We start from the raw sequence: 9,342 nt of genomic DNA, 5'->3' as shown, positions 1-9,342 counted from the left end.
TTAACATATAGATTCTGCACATACTTTATTAGATTTATACCTACATATTCCTTTTTTAGGGTTCTAAATTAGTACTGTTTTTCAAATTTCAATTTCCAATTGTTCTTTTTCAATATAGTTGATTGTTTTATGTTGACCTTGTGTCCTGTGATCTTGCTAAACTTAGTTATTGGTTTAAGTAGCTGTTCTATTGATTGCTTGGGATTTTCTGTGTAGACAATCTTGTCATCTGCAAAAAAAAAAAAAAGTTTTTCCCTCCCAATCTATATGCCTATTACAGCACCTCTACTATGATGTGGGGAAACTCCTTCCAAGGTTAGGTTTGAATGTCGAAACTCCTTCCAAGGTTAGGTTTGTATGTCAAACTCCTGACGGTAGTCCTTTGGAATGATCAAAGAAAGATGATTACGGGGTGGGAGGGCTGTCCAAGAAAAGATCCAAAACAGAATAGTTAGTGTTCAGGCAGTTTATAAAAGGGGATGTCCTGCCAGCACAGAGTTTAAAAGAGGTGGTGGAGGGCATATGCACTTGTGGAGCAGTAAGTGAACCTCATCAGGATTGTGAGGGAGACTGGACATAGGCAAGAGATGCTTATAGGTGGCTTGCACTAAGTCAAACACCAAGTTTCCTCCAGTCTTCACAATTCACCCCTGACGTTTGGGTTAGCACAGCAAACTCCTAGGTTTCCTATAAATAAACTTGCATTTGAGAGAGGCCAAATATGCAAAGTTGACCCAATAAAATTAGGCCAGCAATTATAATAGCTCCCTGAAAGATAATGTGGTGCCAGATAATGTTAATCCAGGCAGAAGGAAGCAGTCAGGAGAAGAAATAGGGATTCAGAAACTCTTGCCACATTTTAGTAACTTAGTAACATCGTTGACTGTTTTGGTTTGTTATCTACTGAACGATTCTGGAGAGCTTTCCTGTTTTTACTGACCTTCACACAGCCAGAGGTTCCCTTCAGAGGGCCACCTTGAGATGCCACTAGTTAGTCTAATGCAGTATTTTATCAACTACCATGACAGCTACAGAGCTTTATCTCATTAAGGGCTTCTAAATCTTGGGCTGTTTGGTATATATGGTCTGCCAGGAATTGTGACGTTGTTTGGCTGGCAGCTCTAAGAATGAAGTCTGCTACAGAACTGAAAAGATCTAGACTTATGCCTATTATACCAAAGATTGTGATGAGGCCCAATTTATAATATACAAAAAGGTGGCCTGGTATCCCCTTTTATGGGAAGGGCATTCACCAGTGCATACGTGTGAGGCCCTTGTACTTTCAATGGCTTTATATAATATAAATCGTTGACAGAGGGCAGGAAAGGTGGGACTGTGAAGGAAAAATTCAGAGGAAGAACCTGATGAGGTTGAGGGTGCCTGGGGAAGTAAAGGAGCTGGAGGGTGACCAGAGAGGATGGCGACTGGTTAGTAGTATGGATATCACATACCTCCAAGAGTGTGGAAATTAGTTGTACGAGTGGTTACCCAGGTTGGGACGCCTGCTGGCAGGCCCAGCATTGTTGGGGTTTTATCTCTTGGATGACATGTTCTGTTACTGTTTCACATGTATTATCTGGCAAGTTGAAGAAAGTAGGATGTGGTGTCATGATGAAGGAATAGTGCAGAGTGAAGCATGGATTGTTGGACAATGGGACTGGCGCTGATGTGGTTGTGGAGGTCACTGTGGAGACCACAGAGGGGTAGTTATCATGTCCAGGTCCCAACTGTTAAGCATGAAGGGAAGTATAGTTTTAAAGGCTTTTGTGTAGGGGTCATTTCACCCAAAGGATGAAATTAAGTGGTGTGGCACCAATGGGTGTAAGTTGGCTAGTTTGTAGGGCATTGGCTTACACCAAAAGGGCATCACATGAGGAGCCAATAGAATGGGACAAGGACAAATCTAATCTGCAGTTCCTTGATGCAGAAGAGTAGGTCATTGGCAATGGTAGGTCCCTGTGTGCCGTCATTCATCAGGGTTTGGATATACCTAGATAAGTAAGGGCCTGCCAGTAAGCTTTAGCTTCTTGCAGAGTGTGATTACATTGTGCAGGACAGGAGAATACACAACTGTAGACAGCTATATAGCAGGCAATGTGGGAGCTTCAGTTAAGTGTGAGGTTTTATGTTAATCTGGCTAGGTGTTGCGCTGTGTTTAATGTTTGATTTAGCTGAAGGTGTCAGAGGTTTCAGTTTTACCTTTCTTTAATGTCCCTTCTTTTTCCTTCCCTGTTGTCTTTGAATTTCCCTAAGAACTTTAAAAATAGAATCTGTGTCTTGCAGCCTTCTCACTTTTATTATCCTGTTGTTATACAAGAATCCTATTGATATGGTGGTAAAGTGTGGGGAGAGGGGAAGTGTTCTACAATCATATGATTTAATCTGTCTTTTAGTGGGCCTGAGTCCCTGGCCTGTGATCTTCAGACGCAGTTCTTAGTCTTTCTGTTTTCCCCTTAGGTAAGACAGGAAGGCGAGTTGACATATTGCCTTTCTCCCCAGTTATATAAGTATCTGATAAAGTCATTTCCCGTGGATAGCAGTCCTTTGTTATGTGGAACACTCTCAGTGTATTTCAAAATAGTTACTTTTGTCCTCCTCCAAAACATGAGATTTTTCTTGTAAATTCACCATGAGAACCTAGTAGCATTACTGGACGTAAATTCCATGAAAGTGTGAGGCTCCCCCTAAGACTGCGTCCCTGGAAGATTTTTGAAGCTAGCATCCAATGAATTCTCTAAATTACCAATTAAGCGCTCCTACCAATAGCATTGCTAATTACTTATTATCAACTAATTGGTAACACTTAGTTACCAACACTTAGTTACCAATTAGCTGGTAATACTTAATTACACTGCTAGTAAATATTACCAATTAGCTGGTAATACTTAATTAGCAGTGTTATTGGTAACACTTAGTTACCAATATTCTTTCCCCGCCTAAATGGTCTTACCTTGGTCCTTCTGCTCCAAGTAAGCTGATCTCTGTTTGCTTGTCTCTCCAGATTTAAGGCTGGTGGTTTGCCTTGTGACCTCTATTATCTGACAGATCCAGAAAAAATTAATTTCTTTAGTTTTTTGTTGTTGTTGTTGTTGTGAGGATGGGAGTGATCATCCCAGAAATCTGACTGACTTCCAGAAATTGGATTATCCATTTTTTTTTATTGTTGAGTTCTAAGAGTTTTTGTATTCTAGATACAAGTCCATTGTCATATGTATGATGGGCAAATATTGTCTCCCATTCAGTGGGTATCTTGTCACTTTCTTGATGGTATCATTTGCAGTAAAAAGTTTTAATTTTGATATACTCCTATTTATTGTTTTGCTTGTGCTTTTGGTGTATCCAAAATATCATTGCCTATTCCAAGCTCATGAAGATTTGCCCCTGTGTTGTCTTTGAAGAGTTTTATAGTGTTAGCTCCTATAGGATTTAGGTCAGTGATGTGAGTTAATTTTTGTGTATGGTATAAAGTAGAATTCCAACTTCATTCTTTCTTTGCAGACAGATATCCAGTTGTCTTACCATAATTTGTTGAGAAGACTATTCTTTCCCCTACTAAATGGCCGTAGCACCCTTATTGAAAATGAATCGACAGTGTCAAGACTTACTTCTGGACTTTTAAATCTATTCCACTCATCTCTATGTCTACCCTTGTGCCAGTACCACACTGTGGTTTTCCAGTAACTTTTGAAATTGGGAAATGCGAGTCCTCCAACTTTGTTCTTCCTTTCTAAAGTTGTTTTGGTTATTTTGGGTCCCTTGTGTCTCCATATGAATTTAGGATCAGCTGGTCAATTTCTAGAGGCAGCGGGGTTGGGAGGGGGGAGCCAGCTAGGATATTGTTAAGGACTGTATTGAATCCATAGATCAATTTGGGAGGTATTGGCATCTTAACAATATTAACTTTTCTTATCCATGAACCACAGATGTCTTTCCTTTTATTTAGGTCATCTTTAATTTCTTTCAATGATGTTTTATAATTTTCAGTGTACAAACTTTCCTCTTCATTTGTTAACTTTATTCCTTAAGTATTTTCTTCAAATTCTGTTGTAAATGGAATTGTTTTCCTACTTTCATTTTTTGATTATTCATTGCTAGTGTGTAAGAACACAATTTTTTTGCATATTGATCTTCCTGTAACTTTGCTGAACTCATTTACTAGTCTTATTAGTTTTTTGTGATTTCCTTAGGACTTTATGTATATAAAATCATATCTGCAAATATAGCTTTACTTCTTCATTGTACTTCTTCATTTCCATATGGATGTCTCTTATTTCATTTATTTGCCTAGTTGCCCTCGCTAGAACCTCCAGCATGTATCAAATAGAAGTGGTGAGAGTTGGCTGGGCGTGGTGGCTCAGCACTTTGAGAGACTGAGGCAGGGAGATCACTTGAGGTCAGGAGTTCAAGACCAGCCTGGGCAACATGGTGAAACCCCATCTCTACTAAAAATACAAAAATTAGACGGGCGTGGTGGTAGGCGCCTTTAATTCCAGCTACTAGGAGGCTGAGGCAGGGGAATCCCTTGAACATGGAAGGCGGAGGTTGCCGTGAGCTGAGATCGCGCCACTGTACTCCAGCCTGGGCAACAGGGCAAGACTCCTGTCTCAAAAAAAAAAAAAAAAAAGTGGTGAGAGTGCACATCTTTGTCTTGTCCCTGATCTTAGAAAGTACTCTGTCTTTCACCATTAAGTATGATATTAGCTGTGGGTGTTTTATAGGTGCCCTTTATTATGTTGAAGAAGTTCCCTTCCATTTCTAATTTGTTGAATGTGTTTTTTATCATGAACAGGTGTGCACATTTCACGGATTTCTCTCTTTTTTTTGTTTCCTTCTGCCTACTTTGGGTTTCAGATGTTCTTTTTTTCTTGTTTCTTAAGGTAAAAGCTTAGGTCACTATATTAGTCTGTTCTCACACTGCTATAAAGAAATCCCTAAGACTGAGTAATTTATAAAGAAAAGAGGTTTAGTTGCTCACAGTGCTGCAGGCTGTACAGGAAACACAGTGGCTTCTGCTTCTGGGGAGGTCTCAAGGAGCTTTTACTTATGGCACAAATCACATGGCTGAAGCAGGAGGAAGAGAGCAAGGGAGGAGGTGCCATGCACTTTCGAACAACCAGATCTCCTGAGAATTCACTCACTATACAGTACCAAAGGCGGATAGTGCTAAACCATTCATGAGAACTCCACACCCACGATCTATTCACCTCCCACCAGGCCCTACCGTCAACACTGGGGATTACAATTTGACATGAGATTTGGTGGGGACACAGATCCAAACCATATCAGTCACTGATGGACGAATACGGTGTTTATCTTAAGAAACAAGAGAAAAAGAAGAGCATCTGAAACCCAAACCATATCAGTCACTGAGACACTCTTCTCTTTTAATATAGGCATTTAATGCTATAAATTTTCCTTGAAGTCTTATTTTATCTACATCCTATATGTTTTGATATGTTGTTTTTATTTTTTATTTTATTTTATTTGACCTATAGACTGTGAAATGCTGGCCGGGTGTGGTGACTCACACCTGTAATCCCAGCACTCTGGGAGGCCCAGAAGGGCAGGTCACTAGGGAGTTGGAGATTAGCCTAGCTAACATGGCGAAACCCTGTCTCTACTAAAAATACAAAAATTAGCCTGGTGTACAGCTTACACCTGTAGTCCCAGCTACTTGGGAAGCTGAGGCAGGAAAATCGCTTGAACTCAGGAGGTGGAGGTTGCAGTGAGCTAAGACTGCCACTACACTCCAGCCTGGGTGACAGAGCAAGACTGTCTCAAAAAAAAAAAAAGTTATTTAGTTCCTGCTATCTTTTTGTTATTGATTCCTAATTTAATTCCATTGTGGAATAGAGAACGTATTTTATATAACTTGAATCCTTATAAAGCTTTTGAGATTTGTTGCATGGTCCAGGTTATGGCCTATCTTGACATATGTACTTGGAAAAATTGGGCAATTTGCTGCTGTTTGGCAGAATGTTATGTCAATTAAATTTAATTGGTTGATAATATTGTTCAAGTTTTCTCTGTCCTTATTGATTTTTCATCTATTCTATCAATTGTCAGCAGAGTATTACTATGTTTAACTATAATTGTTATGTCAATTTCTGTAGAGTTTTACACATTTTTGTGTTTTTGGTCTTTTATCCAGTCTGTTGTTCATTCTGGGTCATTTCTACTGTTCTGTCTTCCGGTTTCCTGATTCTTTCCTCTGTTCTTTCCTTTCTGCTGCTGAGTACATCCAATGAGTTTTTAATTGGTTACTAAATTTCTCAGGAGTCAAAATTCCTTGGTGTTCCTTTATATCTTTGATTTCTTTGCTGAGACATTCTATATTTTAATTTATTTCAAGCATGTTCATAATTATTGTCTGAAGCATTTTTAAGGTGGATGCTTTAAAATTCTTGTCAAATAGTTCTAATATTTCCATCATCCTAGTGTAGGCATCTATTGAGTCTTTTTCATTCAGTTTGAGATCTTCCCAGTTCTTGGTGTGGTAAGTGATTTTCTGTTAGAACTGAACATTTTTGGTTTTCTGATCTGAGGCTCTGGATCATACCTAACAAAGTACCACCGACTGGGCAGCTTAAACAACACAAATTAATTTCCTTACAGTTCTGAAGGGTAGAAGTCTGATATCAAGGTGTCAGCAGTATTGTTTCTTGTGAGGTCTCTCTCTTTGGCTTGTAGATGGCCATGTTCTTCTGGTAAACGTGCTACCTTCACACACCCTTTGTGTATCTGTGTCCTGATCTCCTCTTCTTATAAGGATACCAGTCATACTGGATTAGGGCCCACACCAAAGACCTCATTTAACCTTAATTACCTCTTTAAAGACCTTATCTCCAAATACAGTCCACATGTTGAGGTACTGAGAGTTAGGACTTCAACATATGAACTCAGGGAGTGGAGTACACAATTCAGTTTATATCACCTGTTCTCCTCTGACATCACTGTGGTAGGGGAAGTGGATCCTGCCTCATTATTATTAGGTGGTGACAGAAATCCAGATTTCCCACTCAGCCTCCATTGATACCCACAGGGGGGCTCCTCATTACTAGTGGCAGGGGTGGGAGTTCTGGTTTCCCACTAGACCTCCACTGATACCTTTCTAATTTGGAGGGAAAGGAGTGCCTTATTACTGCACTCCATGTGGCTTCTACTGTTAGCACTGGGTTGAGGGGTGGGGAGGAAAGTCCTAACTCTCCAGGCAAGAGTGGAAGCATGGGTCTTTGCTGGCATGCTGGGGATAGTGCTGAAGGTTTTTCCTGTGGTGTTCTGACTAGAGCATGGCAGTAATTGTCTAAAAGTTTTCCTTCTTGTTAGGCTGCCCTCTTCCTTGTCTTTTGGCTAAAGACAGCAGGCTTTTGCTGGGACTTTTTTGTCTGTGCCCATTGGTGTATTGGGACTGCTAGCTTCTTTGGCTTTAAGTCTGGCACAAAGGAGGCACAAAGAAAACCAAGGGAACTCAGCACCAGTCTACCTTTTCTCTACCACTCAGTGTTCTTTTTCTCTTTTTTTATAACTAATGCCCAGGGTTTTTATTGTACTTAGCTGGACAAATAGAAAAAAGTACATCTATTCCATCTTCCTGGAGGTCCCTTCTCAATTTTCTTTTTCTTTTTTTGTAGGGGGAGACAGAATCTCACACTTTCTCCCAGGCTGGAGTGCAGTGGCACGATCTCGGCTCACTGCAACCTCCACCTCCTGGATTCAAGCGATTCTCCTGCCTCGGCCTCCCAAGTAGCTGGGACTACGGGCACGGGCCCCCACACCTGGCTAATTTTTGTATTTTTACTAGAGACGGGGTTTTGCCATGTTGGCCAGGCTGGTCTCGACCTCCTGACCTCAAGTGATCCACCCACCTCAGCTCCCCAAAGTGCTGGGATTACAGGCATGAGCCACCACACCCAGCCTTTTCACAATGTTTAAAATACCAATTTTCCTGAAAAGTACCCATATATTGAGTGCAATTCCAATCAAAATGGCAATGCCACAAACATCCCCATTCATGTATTTTGGTGAATATGTATACACTTACTTTTGGGTTAAAGGTAAGAATGGAACTGCTAGGTTATAGCAAATGCATATATTCAAATTCAATAGATCTTGCCAAATAGTTTTCCTAAGTGATTATATCAATTTATACACTCGCCAGTAGACTACGATATTAAGTTTCTTTGACCTTAAAATTCATTTTCTTATTTTGAAAGAAAACATTTCTGTGGGCTCTCGGTACTTTGCCCATTCAGCCTAATGGATAAGTAGGCCATAGTAGTATTTACCTTGGACAAATCAGCCAGACTCGTATTTTAAGTGAGAGAATGGCAATTGGGCAGGAGAAATTTCAGAGTGGGAGTAGGAGTGAAGGGAGAGGGCTTAAAAAATTTACATAATCTCAAAATCTGAAACAAACCATTTCATGTCCAAAGTAACACACTTAGAAACAAACCATAATCTGGAATACAACCCCATCCATGTTCTCACACAATGAGTTTCACAACGTCACAGAGTGAAAACACAAAACGCACAGGCATTCTTTCTCAGAAACCAACGCACACTTAACGCCTTCTGTGCTCCTGGAGCTACTATAGGTGCTGGCGCTACCTGGGAGCGCGAAAAACAAAAGCCCCTGTCCTCAGCTCGCACCTAGAGTACCAACCGTGGACCATACGCTGGAGCTCGCCAACTTCTCCTCTCACACGCAGGTTTGAGGCTTTGAGGTCTGCATGCCCGTGCTCTGCCTTCTCCAGCCGAGACTCAAGATTCCACTCGCCTCCTCTAAACACGCAGGACGACCTGAAATCATAGCCCTTAATAGAGCAAGTCAACCAACGGTACAGATGGTCAAGCTCTTGCTCATGTGCCCTCCGAGCATAGGCTACAGAATGGCGGGCGCCGTGGACATGGTTATTCCGGGTGGACTACATTTCCCAGAAGTCACCGCGCTAGGGTCACCCTCGAGCTCTAGATCTTTTTCCGGTGTCCGAGCTGCTGTAGCCCCTACGTGGTGAGTAGATCGTGTCCACAGAAATCAGCGGAGGCTTCCACAGTCCCTGGTTGGAATGGAACCGGCGGTGAGGATGAGAGGCGCTGAAGACCAGAAGACCCAGGGCGTGAACGGGGCGTGTCATCCTGGAGTTTCAGTAGAATTTCAGGCCTGTCTGCTTGAGCAGCAGAGGAGGAGTTTCTGTGTGCCTGTGAGAGACTGTGTGTGTGTGTGTGTGTGTGTGTGTGTGTGATGAATGAACAGGGTTGTGTACGTGTGTGTGCGTTAGACAAATGAACAGTGTTGTGTACCTGTGTGAATTGTCACTGTGACTCCAGGCTCTAGGCTCTGCA

At 41.4% G+C, this 9,342-nt stretch overlaps 1 long non-coding RNA gene across 1 annotated transcript; it reads right to left on the bottom strand.

The window, feature by feature from the left end:
- Positions 1 to 299: 299 nt before the first annotated feature.
- LOC129394788 (uncharacterized) lies at positions 300 to 8,788 on the bottom strand. Its single transcript, XR_008622154.1, has 3 exons — positions 8,650 to 8,788; positions 2,951 to 4,599; positions 300 to 421 (listed from the first exon to the last, which is right to left on the bottom strand). It is a non-coding gene; the product is annotated as an uncharacterized LOC129394788 (long non-coding RNA).
- Between the last annotated feature and the right edge of the window lie 554 nt (positions 8,789 to 9,342).

Source organism: Pan paniscus, chromosome 20, assembly GCF_029289425.2.
Source record: "Pan paniscus chromosome 20, NHGRI_mPanPan1-v2.0_pri, whole genome shotgun sequence".
Lineage (NCBI taxonomy): Eukaryota > Metazoa > Chordata > Mammalia > Primates > Hominidae > Pan > Pan paniscus.
Note: the sequence above shows the minus strand (reverse complement) of the source record. Positions and strands in the feature narration are given on the sequence as shown.